General features: G+C 35.7%; 1 long non-coding RNA gene across 1 annotated transcript; it reads left to right on the plus strand.

Annotated features, from left to right (window-relative positions):
- The first annotated feature begins 15,176 nt into the window (after window positions 1-15,176).
- Window positions 15,177-16,088, plus strand: LOC145952563 (uncharacterized). Its single transcript, XR_014429994.1, has 2 exons — window positions 15,177-15,441; window positions 15,726-16,088. It is a non-coding gene; the product is annotated as an uncharacterized LOC145952563 (long non-coding RNA).
- Window positions 16,089-18,502: the final 2,414 nt, after the last annotated feature.

The raw sequence follows: 18,502 nt of genomic DNA on the forward strand, positions 1-18,502 counted from the left end.
AACATACACACGTTTTGATATAAAAATATTAGTTACACATTTCAATTCTACTCAATAGTTCAAAAATCAACTTCATTAAACGAGAACTAAAACAACCTGGTGAACATAATAACCCATTCAAATACTCCGTTTTTATTATAGACAGCTCATTCCTACAGTTAGAACATTGTCTTTTATGCATAGACTACAGTGCATGTTGAAACAACAACAAAGCTATATAGAGAAGAATGTTAGGGATTTTAACAGAGTTATACATATTTCCAATAAATAGTATCAGAAATTGACTAAAAACAAACTACAGTACATAACTTTACGTACTAGAATTGCTGAATTTGAAAACTAAATTCAATTGATATGTGTAGAATTATCAAACGTGTGAACATTTGTGCAAAATAATTAAGTGAAACTACGTTTAAACTAAAATCAGTCAAATGAACCAATAGGAATGAAGTTAATAGCTATACAATTTATACTATATATTGTAAATATTTATATAATATTTACTAACATGCATTTTTCAATTAAAAAAACAATAATATAGAGAAATATATTAAATAATTATATTTTAATCACAGGCTTGATAGATTATACATTCGCGGTTATTAGAATAGTTAGCGACTATAAAAGGAAAACATATATATATATATATATATATATATATATATAATATAATTGTTGTTTTTTTCCTCAAGTATAAAAACTTAAAATTATCATTTTTCACTTTGAACTTAATATATATGATTATATTTTCATTCACTATTTTGTAGATAACACAGTTTCTTTAGTATATATAATTGCCAATTGGATATCACAAAAGAAGATTAAAGAATAATTTAAGCTATGATAAATACAAACTGATTCCATTATTTGAAAAGGATGCTGCACCACCTCAATTATTTGGCTTGTTTGTACTTTGGTGATTATATATATAATAGCCAAAGTTGAAACTAAAATAAGCTATAATTAGACCAATGTAATAAGGAGTAGGAATAAAACATAGTATGTTAAAAAAAGAGTATATTATTATAAAAATAAAACTAAAAATGAGTAGGAATAAAACATAGATAATAAATAGGGATTATTAAAAATGAGAATAGTATATATGTTGTGTGTTGTGCATATTGGGACGTAATATATTTTAGGCAGTAACATGGATGGTATTCCTGCGTTCACTGTTGAGGTGGCGTGGAAAAGGGGAATCTGGAATCTTTATGATGCATGCGGGTGAATATGGTGTTGCGCGGACCACAGTATCGAATGTCCCAATCCGTGCAACATGCGAAGCTGAAGACGTTGATTTGGGAGAAACGGATGGTGATGGCGAAGAACACATGTCCAATCAAAGTGGTACTGGTAATGATGCTGCGTGTGTCCGTTGGATGAGAGAGAATTCATTGGGATGCCACGCCAGTCTTATCATACGATACCACTCACTCTCATCCTCATGCCCTTACTTCACCCCTCTCATCTCTTCTCATATACAACTTCCTGGGCCCCACTCCCCTCCCTGCTTTTACTTTTTATTTTTATTAATTATACTTTTATTTCATAATAAATAAATATCTTTAAATATGTAAATTGTTTTTTTATTTTTAATAATTATATTTATAACGCAAAGCTAAAACAATAGAGCTTTTTTACACATACCGGAATTGAGATTTTTAATTTTAGAATTTTAACTTGTTTGATCCATGGGTAAAAAGAAATATATTTTGGAAAACTTAGTTTTTATCTACCTCATTGAAATGAACGATTTGTGCCCGAAAAGAAAAAGAATAATGTTTATTTTAAAAAGACATAATTGTAAAAATGATTTTGTATCCATATTATTTTTGATCTGGGTAGGTTCATAAATATTTATTAGTTGTTAAGAAGGTTATGCTGAGTTCAGTCCTTTTACAAAAAGCAATCGTTGAGATGATAGCATGGGTCGTGTTCTGATCTTTTCTCTTGTTCTTTTGCTTGTTTCTTACTTTTTCGGACGATCTTTTTGGGTCCTTGAAAGTCCTTTTAGTTTTGAAGAACCGGATTCATGGAAACATATGTGTTAATAAGAATGCATTCCTGAATTGATTAAGAATAATTTGATGGCAGTGGTCCACTACTCAAGTGTGATCATGGGACAACAACAACTTAACCTTTAAAGGCAACACAAAAAGATAAATAAGTGTTAAGAGGAGAGTGCTTCGTTCGTATATATCACATGCTACATGTTGTAAATTCGTCCTAAACCGTGCTATCGACTCAATACCAACCATTAATCGTGTCCATTAGATCGACAGGGTATCTATTCTATTTCTTAGTGTACTGCAAAAGAGAAAGAAAAAATAAAGTGAAACTCGAACTAGCTAATCTTTAAGTTCAATTATTAATCCGAATAAAGCCCAACATTAAATTGAATTTAAAATATATAAATAAATGGATCACTATTAAAATGTGACTCTGAATGTAATCGAAACCGAGAATTATTGATCTAATGAATTCCTTTGGTGGATGTAAATTTTTTTTTTTTAACTTTCCTTATCTAAGAATTGTATATTTCGATTGTATAGTTAAATATAATCATTAAAATAGACTTTCATATTATTATTTTTATATAAATTTGAATCTAATTTAATCTTAAAAAATTGACTTATAAAATAAAAATTATTTTTTATTTATATATTTTATTTTCATCTTATGTCTAGTAACATGGTTCTTCAAGAGATGATTTTTAACTATTTGTGTACCGTGTAATACATGTTGTACTATTATACTGATAGGGTGTTGTCATTGAGGTTTTATTTGGAAAAATAATCCGATCGTTATTTAGAAAAAAGGGAAGGAATCTGACAAGGAGTGTTTGATTGAAGAAAAAGGGTGGGAAAAGGTGGCAGTGAGTGAGGTAAGTGATATATCAAAACCATGTTTTGGCCTCTCATGTCTTGTAGTTGTCCACACAACACATCAATGCTTTCATTACCTTTGGCACTTTAATTTGCTAGGTGTGGTTGGTTGAGTGAGCATGAGCATGAGCATGAGAATGAAGAAGAGAAAATATGGTTTGGTGGGATTGCGTGTGTGAGTGTTGTGTGCATTGTGCAACAAGAGGCTGCTATGGTCGACCATTCCGTGTATATGGACTGTGAGCATAATAATGTGTTATTTTGTGGCACGTTTTCTAACATTAAAATGGTCTCACACACACTGCCACCAAAGATGACTCCAACAACTCCAATTAAACCATATAAGTTTGATGCATATCCTCAACTTAACTTTGGTTTGTGGGAGACCCCACCCAACCCCATTCCTTTTATCTAGTATTATATTACCATCATTGATAGGATCACTTCCGATCCCCCACTATTGCCAGTTTTTTCCTACTTCGATTCATTCATTCCCCTTTTTTTGGGCTTTTAATTTTCTCTTTCATAGTGTTATTCTCGCTTTCATTGATTGCACCCATCACCCTGTCTTTTTGATAGTTCTTAGTGTAGTGACCTTTTTTGTTTGTTTTTTTATATATGTGTGAATAATTGGGTCATGCGCCGCTATAGTACCAAGAATGTATGTGTGTGCATGATAAGTAATGGGATCCACCTTTAGACTATGGTGATGGCTTTGTTCCTTGGAAGATAGAAAATAAAGAGGGCTGCTCAGAGACAATACACTTTCATGCTTGGATTGGATATATGGTAATAACTTGAAAGCCACCGACTGTACCATATTATGTAAAGTTGCAACTTGATAGGGTAGAAGAGCAACTACTATTATACTATTAGTCTAAGAAAGGTAAATCAATTTTCCCTGCCTTCTTTGTATTCTCAATATGGTATTTAAAAGCATTACAAATGCCAATCATTGGCAGTCCGCACATTCCGGAAACAGAAAAGGAATCTATCAATGCGTAAACCTAAAGCCGTTGTAACCAATTCACGCATCTCCCTTGTGACTCATATCAAACAAAGTCCTGAAGGTGGCTGGGCCTTTTGGGGATCCTTTTGGGCCTAGGCGTATTCACCATGTTGCTATCATCTCCTTCTCCTGGGAAAAACACCTTGTCCTCAAGGTGGTAAGTATGACGAAGGTCTTCCCAATTTTCCCAACTAGTGTCCTCGGGTGCAAGTCCTAGCCATTGGACAAGCACTAGCTTGGTGGGAGGAGAGGTTGAGCCATCCAATTTAGAGTCCAGGATTGTTAAAGGTTCCACTATGGGGTGGTGTTCTATAGCCGGAATTGGCAAAGACGCAGAGTGTGGAACCAAAGGACCCTGGTGAGGTTTGAGAAGTGAACAATGGAAAACAGGGTGAATTTTAGAGGAGGGAGGTAATTGTAAGCGGTAAGCTACAGAACCAATCCGCTCAGTAATCGGAAATGGACCATAGAATCGCTTAGAAAGCTTATGATAAGAACCCGAAACTGAGAGTTGTCGGTAAGGCCGCAATTTGACATAAACCCAGTCGCCCACTTGGTAATGTACATCACGGCGTTTGCGATCAGCAAAATGTTTCATGGCTGCCTGAGCTTTGGATAAACGCTTTTGTAATAATTCGTAGAGAGCCTCACGAGTAGTAAGTACAGAATCAACAGCCTCTATATTGGAAGAGCCTAAGATATAATGAGGAATTGTAGGCGGGGGTTTTCCATAGGTGATCTCATAAGGAGTGAGACCAGTACCAGAATGAACAGAGGTGTTGTAAGACCATTCAGCTAGAGAGATGAACTTTGACCATTGGGAGGGTTTTTCGTGCACAAAAGAACGTAAATATTGTTCCAAGACCCTGTTGAAGACTTCAGTTTGGCCGTCGGACTCGGGATGATAAGCGGTGCTCATGCGTAACTTGGTACCACACAATTTAAACAATTCGCGCCAAAAATGACTGATAAAAATGGGATCACGATCTGACACCAGGCTACGGGGAAATCCATGAAGCTTACACACCATATCCACAAACAACATAGCAACCTTGTAAGCTGAGTAATGAGAAGGCAAAGCCCCAAGATGAACCCCTTTTGAGAAACGATCCACGACAACTAAAATTGTAGAGTGACCTTGCGAAGTAGGGAGGCCAGTGATAAAGTCTAAGGACAAATCTTCCCAAATTGACGAAGGGATTGGAAGAGGTTGGAGGAGGCCGGCGGGGCGTTTGGTCTCGGGTTTCATTAGTTGGCAAGTGGAACATTGGGCTACAAATTTTTGGACGTCTTGGCGCATGTGAGTCCAGAAAAAATTTGCTTGCAAACGATGAAGGGTCTTGGCTACCCCTAAATGGCCACCCAAAGGAGTTTGGTGAAACTCTTGCAATAAAGTTGGCCGTAGTGGATTATCAGCATTAATCCAAATTTTGCCTTTGAAGAAAATGAGGTCCCGGTGGATGCGAAAATCAGCATGAGAGTTAGGATCATCCCGAATTTGGGAGAACAGCAAACGAAATTCAGAATTGTCCTTAAGTGACTTATGTAATTCTTCGAGGAAGGTGAAGTTGGGGATGGATAGGGTATAAAAAGTGGATTGCGTGAGTGTCGGGAGGCGAGACAAAGCATCAGCAACAACATTACTAGCCCCTGATTTGTAATGTATTGAATAGTCATAGCCCAAAAGTTTGGAAAGATACGTTTGTTGTTCCGGTGTTTGGATGACCTGAGACATTAGATCTTTGAGGCTGCGGTGATCAGTGAGAATACGGAAGGGATGACCGAGCAAGTATTGACGCCACTTCCGAACAGCAGTAGTGATAGCATGCAATTCGCGAACATACGTGGAGGCACGTTGCAAGCGAGGACAAAAAGGCTTACTAAAAAATGCAATAGGATGATTCCCTTGGAGAAGCACAGCACCCATCGCTAATCCCGAGGCATCTGTCTCCAGTGTAAAAGGCTCATTGAAATTTGGTAAAGCCAAAACTGGTGCAGTCGTCATGGCTTGCTTGAGAGCATCAAAAGAAGATTGGGCCGCTGGGGACCAATTGAAGTTATCCTTGCGAAGAAGGTTGGTAAGAGGCAAAGCAATGGCTGCATAACTTTTGATAAATTTGCGGTAAAAACCTGTAAGCCCCAAAAAACCGCGAAGTTGAGTAGGAGAATTAGGGACTGGCCAATCAACCATGGCTTGAATCTTGGAAGGCTCTGGTGCCACACCCTGTAAAGAAACAATGTGCCCAAGGTACTCAAGTTGTTGTTGGGCAAATACACATTTGGTGGAGCGCAGAAAAAATTCTGCCTGCAAAAGAGAGGAAAACACAGAGTCCAAGTGGTGGAGATGAGATTCAAAAGAAGGGCTATAAACAAGGATGTCATCAAAAAAAACTGCGACAAACTTTCGAAGAAAAGGCTTCAAAAGTTCATTCATAGTAGCCTGAAACGTAGAAGGGGCGTTGCAAAGGCCAAAAGGCATAACATTATATTCATAATGTCCCTGATGTGTGCGAAAGGCTGTTTTATGAATGTCTTCCGCGGCCATGCGTATTTGATGAAAACCTTGACGTAAATCCAGTTTAGTGAACCAGGAGGCACCACCAAGATCATCTAACAACTCATCGATAGAAGGCATCGGAAATTTATCCTTCACGGTAATGGCATTTAACGCGCGATAATCAACACAACAACGCCAACTGCCGTCTTTCTTTTTGACAAGTAGAACCGGAGAAGAAAAAGGGCTCTGACTCAAACGAATCATACCAGAGTCGAGTAATTCTGACACTTGTTTTTCGAGTTCGTCTTTCTGGAAATGTGGGTAGCGGTAAGGGCGAACATTCACAGGCTCGGAATTGGGTAAGAGGGAAATGTGATGTTGTATAGTGCGCGGGGGGGGGTAAGTTTGTTGGTTTCTGGAATAGGGAGGCATAACGAGATATAAGGGAAGTGATCTCAGGGAAGGTGGGGGGTAAAGGGTCTGAGACTGGTTGGGTAGGTGGATTCGGTAATAGGGTAAGGTGAAAACAGGCGGATGCAGAATGGGTTTGGATGATGCGTTTAACTTGTTGGGCCGAAACTTGAGTGGGTTGGAGCGGCACATCAGCATGTAAGGTAATAGGTTGGCCCAAAATAGAAAAAGTCATGGTTAAAGATCTAAAATCTGTGGTAACCGGCCCAAGGGATTTGAGCCACTGTACGCCCAATACAATGTCTGCACCGCTAATAGGAAGCACATGTAAATCCACGGAAAACTCATGACCTTGGATGCGAAGTGTAACCTGTGAGCAAAGGTGATGGCAGTCTAGCATTGAACCATTGCCAACCATAACCTGCAATGGAGGAGGGGTGTGCATGGGAAGGGCGAGAAACTTAGCCACCCGTGTCTGCACAAAATTATGGGTGCTCCCGCTGTCTATCAAGATGGTGACACATGTCCCTCCAATGTGTCCGTAGAGACGAAAAGTCTCGAGAGCTGGCATACCAGATAACGCATTGAGACTAATGTGAGGTGTGGGAGAGCGGGGTTCAGCAGAATGATCCTCAGTAGTGGTAGCGACTGGCACTTCAGAGACCTCGATAGGACCAACATCGTCATCATCGGCAATAAGGAGTAGGAGACGCCCTTTACAACGGTGAGTTGGGGTGAATTTCTCGTCGCAATGGTAACAGAGTCCTTTCTCACGACGAGATGCAATCTCAGCTGACGAAAGATGTTTGAAATGGACCTTCGGGGATGGCGGGAGTGCAAGAGGCGAGGAAACCGGTGTAACGGACGAAGAAGAGAGAGTGGGGTGGCGAGAGTGGCGACGTCGATCAACAATCTTATCTTCTTGAAGCTTGGCTAGGGCCATCGCATGAGGAAGGGAAGTAGGTTGCAGAGCCTGGACTTCCCTACGTATTTCGGATGTAAGACCTGAAATGAAACAACTCAAAAGAAACATCGGAGCAAGGCCCACGATGCGATTAGCGAGGCGTTCAAAGTCAGTCATGTAGTCGTTAACAGTACCACGTTGCACAAGTTTGAATAGTAGTCCAGAAGCGTCATCATAATAGGAGGGTGCAAAACGAGACTCAAGTGCTTGTAGTAATCCAGGCCAAGAGGTGATATACCCATTACGAAACATCCATTGGTACCAACTCAACGCGGGACCGTCCATGTAGAATGATGCAACGGTAATACGTTCAGCATCAGGAGTCCCTTGATAATCAAAAAATTGGTTGATCTTAAAGATCCAACCCAATGAATCGTGACCATCAAAGCGAGGGACGTCCAACTTGATAGGCGGGCGGTGGGGAAACGGTGGTGGGGGGGATGGCTGTTGGGTGGTTAAGGTGGCTAAGCGATCAAGAATAGTATCCACTTTGGTGGAAAGGGCATGGTGGTCTGTGGATAGGGTAGTTTGGGAGAGGGTGAGTTGCGTAATGGCTTCTTCGAGGCGGTCAATGGTGGTTTTACGGGTATGATGTTCAGTCATGGTGGACGGCAGGTCGGACCAGTTGATAGGGTAGAAGAGCAACTACTATTATACTATTAGTCTAAGAAAGGTAAATCAATTTTCCCTGCCTTCTTTGTATTCTCAATATGGTATTTAAAAGCATTACAAATGCCAATCATTGGCAGTCCGCACATTCCGGAAACAGAAAAGGAATCTATCAATGCGTAAACCTAAAGCCGTTGTAACCAATTCACGCATCTCCCTTGTGACTCATATCAAACAAAGTCCTGAAGGTGGCTGGGCCTTTTGGGGATCCTTTTGGGCCTAGGCGTATTCACCATGTTGCTATCACAACTCCAACAACCACTCATATCACTAGATATTTTAACTCATATATGTATAAACTCAACAAACCCAGTTTCAACATTATCTGAACTCGTGTTTCAAGAGAACAGAAAACCAAACAATCTAATACGATGAATCAATGCAGTGTGTCTAGTTTGTAAACATGTCTTGTGTTAGACAAAAATATTACCTAATGTACCATGCATTAAAGACCTAAGAGGAAGATAAAAGAAACAGATTTAGCTTACATAATTAAGTGAGGAGATTCCGTTTTATAAATTAAAATACAACAATAACTGTTAATTAAAATGTTAACGATGAGTATTATAATTAATCTTATATTTTATTATATATGTATTTAATTTTATTATAATTTTCAGTTGTTAATTTTTTAATAAAAAATTGTGAATATATTTTATCATTTAAAATGTCTCTTCTAAATTCAAAATAAAAATTCACATTGATGATAACTTCTAAAGAAAAATACTCATATATATAACTTTAATGGATGTCAATTAACGAATAATAATTATTCATGTATAATACATCTTATTATTTTAAGAAAAATAAAATAAAATAAAAGTTATATAATATATAATGAAAATATTCAATCCGTTCAATGTAATCTTATAAACTACTTTTGGGCCTTTCTAGACGCATGGTTTTAGCTTTATAAACAAGATAGTGAAGATATAAATTTCTTTTATTTTTATATTTTTACCATTGAGTTACTTAATATGATTAGCAGCCAGTAGCCACAGTTAATTAAAGATTGTTTCTACATATGTACATAGAAGGGTCTTTTGTGAGTCAAGGTTCGTGGCACAAATTTGCTTTCCGTCCCTAAAAGATTGATTTTCCACAATGGAAGACCAAAAAATGGTCTTGACCTAAATCAATTACTTTTTTACTATCATGTATGATTGCTTTTTAAGAGTTGGCCTGCTTTGAATTTGACGACGTAGTTGCTAATTGTGTTTTGGTTCTAAATTAAGTCAATGTTAGATCAAGAAAACAAAGATTCTATTTTTTTTATGTACGCACACTCTTAACTTATTTTTGAAAATATCTTAGAATTGGTGGTGTCATGATTTAGATTGTGTCTCTCGATCGGATTAATCTTCTCATCATAATTTTTACACGTAATATTAAAATGGACTCAAGATCCCAAAAATCTTCTTTAGCTGCGAGGATGAGAACTATATGCGCCACATACTGCGTACATTCTTCTTCTCTCTCCACGCTTCAATCTAGTTCTACCTAATAATAGGTCGTTATTCCATGATTTCTAATTTCTAATATTATCTAACGCAAGCATAAACATTCATGGAAGACAACTGTTTGTATGCTTTTTCCCTTTGCCAGAGGAATTAATTCTAAAAATGAAAAATAAACTAAGTTTCAAAAGAAACAAAACAAGATATTGATAACGACTATCGTAACAAAATAGAATGCTTATTGATTCCTAAGGGTACATTAGTGCACGCCTACACACGCCTGTCGGGTTACGTGAAAAATATTTAAATTCGAATTAGATTCAATCGGAATCCTTGATTTTCTTTTAATATCTCATCAATATGTTTAGATATTCAATGATGATTAAAATGAAGTCCAAAACTTTGAAACATTGTATGTATAATTAAATTGGTAATTATAATGAGGATTAAAAGGGTGGGGACCTATGTATAATTTTTTTACAAGACATTATAAGTATAATTAATTTGTATAATAAAAGAAGTATAAAAATTAATTAAGGTATATCTTAAAATAAACATTTTCATTACAAATATAATATCATGTTATAAAAATATTAATAATTAAATAAACTTTATTATTATTAATACACAATTATTTTAAAATATATATTATATATTAAATCAAATTGTAATAATAAAAAAATGGATTGAGATTCTAAATCGTAACACGACCTCATCCTAAAACTCGAGTTTAGTTTCAAATTTCAAATCTTCTAAATCAATTTTAAGTTAGACTAAATTAGTGCCCCGATTTATATCATGATCATCCTATATCAAATTGTAACTCAACCGAGTACATTGAAGTTCAAAATTTAGAAGAGAAAAAAAAAAGTGAGATTGTTGGAATGTCTTCCCTGATTTTCCATTTTCTTTTAAAAATTCAAAACAATGGTACTATATCTTTTTGCACATCCAAACAAGCCTTCAGATATCATAACTTAGAAAGAGGTTTATTAAATGCACTATTCCCACACCCAAAAAAAGAAAAGCACTAGTTAACTCTTTGAATTTGGATTTCTTTTTTTTTTTTTGGTAGCTTTCCTTTTCGATTGATAGAGCTTTGATTTAATTCTTTACATATGTGTTTCTACTTTTTTTTTGAAGGCAATGGTCCTAATGTGTCATTACTCATTAGTCTTCTTTCCAAAATAAAATTGACTTCATTTTAAGGCACCAATATTCCGTGGTAATACCTTTAGTTTTGTGGTATTGACTTTATTATGACTGGAAGAAACCGCTTGCTATCAAATATCATCATTAAGATTTGATGTTGTCTCCGATGGTTAAGTTTTGGTGGTTTAATTAGTTAGTAGGAACTATCGTTGGGCTTAATTTGATGTGACAAGAACGTTGTTAGGGTTGGGATTGGGATCAAGAGCATGTCATAAAAGGGAAGTTGAGTGAATATGGATAATTGATAAATAAAAGAGGTTTAAGATAAAGAAAAACGAAATGCCCTTCACTTTATAAAGAGACAGAAATAGAAAAGACTCCCTAACACGCGTACTGTTTGAGAAACTAAGGACCCATTTAGTATGAGAAAATATTTTCATTTAAAATTTTAATTCAAATACACATTATTCTCACTTTATTTCTTATTTAAAAAATGTATAAAAATTATTAAAATCTAATTATTTTCTATTTTTGCTATTTTTTATGCAAACTTTTAAAACAAAAAAAAAGTAAAACTTTTAAATATAAAGGGTAAACTTTCCATCAATTCAATAAAAAAAATTAATTTTCTTTCTTCTCTCAATTTAAACAACTTAAACTTTCATTAATTTTTTTTCTTTATTTTTACTTTTGTCCATTTTATTTCCACTTCTTTTTCTTTTTCTTATATGTATTTTTTCACGTCCAAATATATGCTCAAGGAATTATAAAATTTGTTTTCTTGGATAAAAGGCATGAAAACTATTAAACGGCTCCTACAAGATTATCTTTTTAGTTACTTTATCTTCTACTCTCTCTTTCTCAAAATTTGCTCTCTCTTTCAAAATTTGTCCCTGAAGGGTGAAGATTATTTATAAATTATTTTTAGCTTTAATTTCTATGTAGGGATGTGTTTATAAACTATTTTTAGTTTTAATTCCTAAGCGATGTGAGATGTATTTATAAATTATTATTAGTCTCGATTTCTAAGTAATATGAGACTTTTAAGTTTATCAAAACAAGCTCCAGATGAGACTAAGGAATAAGAGTGACATGTATCCTTCTTGTAGCACCAATATTCTGATCATAAATTTACTAACATTGATAAGTGACCATGTTCAAGGTATTGTTCGTTTTGACACTTATTTAGTCGTCACAGTTTTGTCCTTGAAAATATGTCTCAGTGAATTAAGGAAAAAAAATATTTATAAACTATTATTAACTTCAATTCTTAAGTGATGTATGATTTTTAGGTATATAAAAAATATTATTTATAAATTTTCTTATCATTTTCTTTTCTTTAAAATTTAACCGAATTAAACACAGAATATGTTTGAATACAAGTTTTAAAGCACTTTTGAAAATTTTTTCATAAAAAAAATACTATTTATTTTTAGTAGAAAAATTCTAAAAAAAAAACACTTTTAACTTTATATAAATAAGCTTATGGACTTACCCAAACCTATCTTTTGTATTCCCCCTCCCTCCCCCCTAAGGTATTGTTATTATCTGATGAATAAATAACTATTAACTTAATATAAAAAAATGGATACATAAACAGAACTTTCCTCTTTTAGAAACCTAGCCTCAAATCTTATGATTCCATCCGAATTGGCCTAGTAGATTTATACTTATGAACTATTAAAAAAACAAAGAGAAAAAGATAACATATTTCTTGGATCCATTTTTTCTTTTAATCTTTAGGTCTTTGGAGTATTTAATTGAGTATGCGATATGGTGGCCGATCTTGGTGGTGCTTTCGGCCGTTTATAATCAAACCGAGGGAGAATAAGATCACTCTCTTCAGATACAATATTGCTTTTTCTGTGCCCTTTTGAAAGTTTACTAAAATAAAATTATTTTGCTCTCGGAGTAAAGCACTTGCACAGATGCTGTAAAATTCAAAAGATTATATTATACAGATACATTGTCTAAATCATTTTCTATCTATTCTCATGATTTATAACTTTGTGATTATAAAAACAAGACTGTCCAACCGGGACCATAGTTAATATGTATAATGTTACATTTCGTTTTTGAAAGGTTTTTATGTTTTGTATTTTGTTATATGAAGGCATCGATCCTTTAGGTACTTATGCTCGGAATGATTGCGATGAGGCATTATGCAGCACTATAATATAAAGTTACTCTTATTTAAGCAAAGATGAAGAATTGAGCTAGTGATGAATGTCTAGAATCGTAATTGGTCAACAACGCAAAAGAGGGCTTCAAACTTGTTGTTCAACTTTATCTGTTTCCATGCAACTTGCACATTTCTGTCTTTTAAATTTGTTCTTAAGAGAGAAAAAAAATGGTTTTCCTTATTAGTTCGTTTTGTTGTCTGGTAAAAATATTTTCTAATTCGGTGGCTGGACTACTCACAAAATATAAAATTTGATACCTCTAAGAGAAAAAAAAAATTAAAAAATATATATATAAAGCATTCACATTAACTTAAAAAAAAAATACTTTTAAAGATTATGATGTATGTATGTAAATAAATATATATTGGCACCCCACTGATTTTTTTTTTTAGTTTTGCCCTGCAATGCACTTATGAGCTACTTCGTGGAAAGATACTGCCTAGCTACAAATTTGTATGGAACTTTTTTTCCAGAATGAAATGGACAAATGGTTCTCTTTTTTTTTCTTTTCTATAATGGAATGATTGGGTTTTTTTTCTAGAACGAAACGATTTTTTGACTCATTCTCTCTCTCTCTCTCTTCCTTTTTATCAGTTGGATAGTGAAAGATTAAGATCATTATACAATCATAAGTTTTGTTATTTTGGTATTGGTCAGTTTATTTATTGTACTTCTTTATAACTTTTAACAAATCGTCTTATTTAGAATTATCATTAAGCCACAGAGAACAAACAATACACTGATGTAATTATTATTGAAAATGAGAAAAATGAAATTATGTACAAGCAAGTATCCGCATGCATGCACTGCGTCCCATGATTACTTTGAAATAATACAGTTTTTATTTCTGACCCGACTTGAAATAATGTAGATTTAGTGACTGAATTAATGCATATAATAACATAAAACCCTTTGGACGCAGTTATGGGCTATAGTATTGGGCCATTGGCCTTCATTTATATGTAAGAGATTACTTTTTGCTCTCCTTCTTTTTCAATATACCCCTACTTTTTTATATTTGAAAAATTATTAAATTATTTTTCGAAACATATGAAATAATTTTAGAAATCAATTTCTAAAATGAAAAAAAAAAACGAGAGAATTTTTTAGAAAAAAGGGGCGGCAAATAGAAGCCCCCTTTTTATTATTATTATTTTTTGTCTATCCCTCATTCATACCCTGAAATAAATGTTTTGTCTTCGACTAGGTTTCTCAATGAGCTTATCAAACAGATCCATGTTGTTTTATATTATTGTGATCTATACCGAAGCCCATAGAAGTTTTCCTAGGCCTCTCCTTTTGGGTCACATGATAGTTAAATAGTTATTTCAATTCAAGGGACAAAAAAGGGCCGAAAAAAGAGTAGCAAAAACGTCCAATGGTATCAGAAAAAAAACAAAAAAAAGAATCCCACAAGTAGTGGTACTGTGGTAGGGTACGTGTTCACCACTGGTAGTGGTGGGTGTCAATCCTGTGTTTCCCGGAAGAAACTTGGTGCACTCCATTAAGCATGCATAATTCACAACATAAACTATATATATATATAATATTTTTCTTCTTAATATTCGGATACAGACTTATACCAATCCATTCAATTTAGTTTTATTTTACCCAGTTGATAAAAAAATGCTATTTAACAAGTGAAAAATAAATTGTATATATTATATGAGAAATTATAATAACACACTTTAATATGGATATGATATACGGGTTATGCTCTCATGCATAATTCTTGAGATTATTTCCTCAATTAGAATATTTAATTTGGCGTATATTTTGTTGGTTTTAATTCTCCTTTATTGCAGAATATTGCCAAATCATATCAAAGATATGAGGGAGATAATTTAGCCTGTATATTTGTATATAATTACCTATTGATTAATAGAATGGGGGACGATTCTTTTCCATAACTTTGTTATGGTATCAGAGCGTACAAAGTCTTGGTGAGAACGTGTGACAAAACTCTTCTCATGGATAAAGCTGAGATCGAGAAGAAGACCGAATTGGTGAAAAAGATACCTTCACCGTATGACTTGCATGCAAAAGATAATTCAGGAAATTTGAATGGAGGTTTTCGAGCAAATGCAATGCAAGTGAATGGAGAAACCAATGGGACTAATGAAAATGCATTGAGTGGACTAAGATCTGAACAATGGAAAACTCTAAAGGATTTGTTGAACAATCACAAAGGAACCACAAGTGACAAAATGACAGGTAAACATAGTGAGTGGATCATAGACACAGGGGCCTCTAGCCACATGACAGGAAACTTGAGTTTATTATGTGGGCTGAGAGACGTAATTGGGTGTCCAGTGAGACTTCCAGATGGAAAACAACTGATGGCAAACAAAGAAGGGGCAGTGACACTTGATGGAGGATTGAAAGTGGAAAATGTGCTTTATGTGCCAACATTGAGTTGCAACCTGTTGTCTATTTCTCAATTGACAAATGAAACAAATTGTGTTGTCTATTTCACTAACAACTTATGTGTTATGCAGGATTGCACTTCGAAGATGCTGATTGGAGTGGGTGAACAACGAGATGGACTTTACTTCTTTAAAGGAATCCGAAGTGAGAAAGCACACAAAGCTAATGGAACTTGCGAACTTAATCTGTGGCATCAACGCATGAGGCACCCTTCTTTCAAGGTCACTAAATTAGCTTCCAACATGAGGTGTGATAACATTATTTTAAAGAACAAACCATGTGATGTATGTTTACGGGCTAAGCAAACTAGAGATGTCTTTCCGTTAAGTACAAATAATGCTAGTGGTAGTTTTGAATTAATACACTGTGATTTGTGGGGGCCCTATAGAACCCCCTCTTCTTGTGGTGCTTCATATTTTTTGACAATAATGGATGATTTTTCTCGTGCTATTTGAATTTATTTGATTTATGATAAAAGAGAAGTGTCACGTACATTGCTGAATTTCTTTACATTAATAGAAAGACAATTTGGCAAACAGATTAAAGTGCTACGTAGCGATAATGGTACTGAATTTACATGTTTGAGAAACTACTTTCATGAACACGGGATAGTATTTCAAACATCTTGTCCAGGAACCCCACAACAAAACGGAAGAGTAGAAAGAAAGCATAGACACATTCTTAATGTTGCTCGTGCTCTACGATTTCAAGGTAATCTCCCTATTTCTTTTTGGGGTGAGTGTGTCTTAACAGCTGGATACTTGATTAATCGTACTCCCACTCCAGTGTTGTCTGGAAAAACACCGTATGAGATGTTGTATGGTCAAGCCCCAATGTATGAGCATTTAAAAGTTTTTGGTTGTTTATGCTATGCACACAACTTGGATAGACATGGTGATAAGTTTGCTAGTCGAAGTCGAAAGTGTATCTTTGTGGGTTACCCCTATGGGAAGAAGGGTTGGAAATTATTTGATTTAGATACTCAATGCTATTTTGTGTCTCGTGATGTTGAGTTCTTTGAAACGGAGTTTCCTTTCACACCTACAGCTGGGGTCAAATATGATTTATCTATGGATTCGTCGTTAATGAACGATGCATTGGATAATGATGATGATAATGATTTGGATAATGACACAAGGATGGGAGAAAATACACTCAATGAGGTAGTTGTAGGTTCTGAAGTGAGGGAGGGAACTGTTGCCTTAGACAGTGAGAGAAGTGATGAGCTCGTAGAAGAAGGAAATAATCCAACTCCTAATGTTGACTCACTAGAGCTTGTTCGTCAAAGCAGTTTGGAGGAACTAGGAAGAGGTCATCGTACCAAATTGCCTTCCGTGAAGCTACGTGAGTATGTAACTCACACCATAAAGAAGTTAAGTCCATCTCCAAGTCAATCCACTTCACAGTATTCTTCAGGTACTCCCTATCCTATATCTCACTATATAAGTTGTGAAAATTTCTCTGAAAAGCATTGCAGGTTTGTTGCTGCTATTACTCTAGCCCGAGAACCCATTCATTATGCTGAAGCAGTGCAAGATGCCAAATGGAGGCTTGCAATGCAGCAAGAACTTCATGCACTAGAAGCCAATGGAACATGGTCTCTAGAAACTCTACCGGATGGGAAGAAACCTCTTGGTTGTAAATGGGTATACAAGATCAAGCATAATTCAGATGACACGATAGAGCGATACAAGGCGAGGCTGGTTATTCTCGGGAATCATAAAAAAGAAGGGGTTGACTATACTGAGACATTTGCCCCTGTTGTCAAAATGGTTACGGTTCGCCTTGTTCTTGCTGTTGCAGCGACAAAGAAGTGGGAATTGCATCAAATGGACGTCCACAATGCTTTCCTTCATGGTGATTTACATGAAGATGTCTACATGAAGCTTCCTCCGGGCTTTCATGCTTCTCAACCGAACCATGTTTGTAAATTGAAAAAGTCTTTATACGGTTTGAAGCAAGCCCCTCGTTGTTGGTTTGCCAAATTATCATCTGCTTTGATAAACTTTGGATTCCGTCAATCAGGTTGTGACCACTCACTCTTTACTCTTCTTGCCCATGGAGTGCAAATGATGGTTCTGGTATATGTAGATGATTTAATCATATGTGGGAACGATTCCGCTGCAATTCAACGCTTTAAAGAATATCTTAGCAAGTGCTTTCACATGAAAGACTTGGGACATTTAAAATATTTTTTGGGAGTAGAAGTTGCAAGGAATTCAAGTGGAATATTTTTGTGTCAACGTAAATATGCATTAGACATCATTCAAGAAGCAGGCCTGCTTGGTGCACAGCCCGTGGCTACACCTCTTGAGCAGAATCATCAACTTGGACTCGCCACTGGACGCTACATTGATCAACCTGACAGGTATCGACGCCTTGTTGGGCGCCTCATATACTTGTGTTTTACCAGACCGGAATTGTCGTACTGTGTTCATACCTTGTCGCAATTCATGCAACAACCGCGTGAAGAACATTGGAATGCAGCCATTCGAATTGTGAGATACCTCAAAGGAAGTCCTGGGCAAGGAATTCTCCTCAAAAGCACATCTGATTTCCAACTACATGGATGGTGTGATTCCGACTGGGCCGGATGTCCATTAACTCGGCGTTCAACTACTGGGTGGGTTGTGTTCTTGGGTCACTCTCCTATATCTTGGAAAACCAAGAAACAACATACTGTCTCTCGTTCATCTGCTGAAGCAGAATACCGTTCTATGGCTACTACTTGTTGTGAACTTAAGTGGCTCCGGAGCTTACTGGCTGATTTAGACATTTCTCATAAAGGACCTATGCACCTCCACTGTGATAGTCAGGCTGCTTTGCATATAGCGAAAAATCCAGTTTT

Source organism: Cajanus cajan, chromosome 10, assembly GCF_000230855.2.
Source record: "Cajanus cajan strain Asha chromosome 10, NIPB_CcT2T_4, whole genome shotgun sequence".
Taxonomy (NCBI): Eukaryota; Viridiplantae; Streptophyta; class Magnoliopsida; order Fabales; family Fabaceae; genus Cajanus; species Cajanus cajan.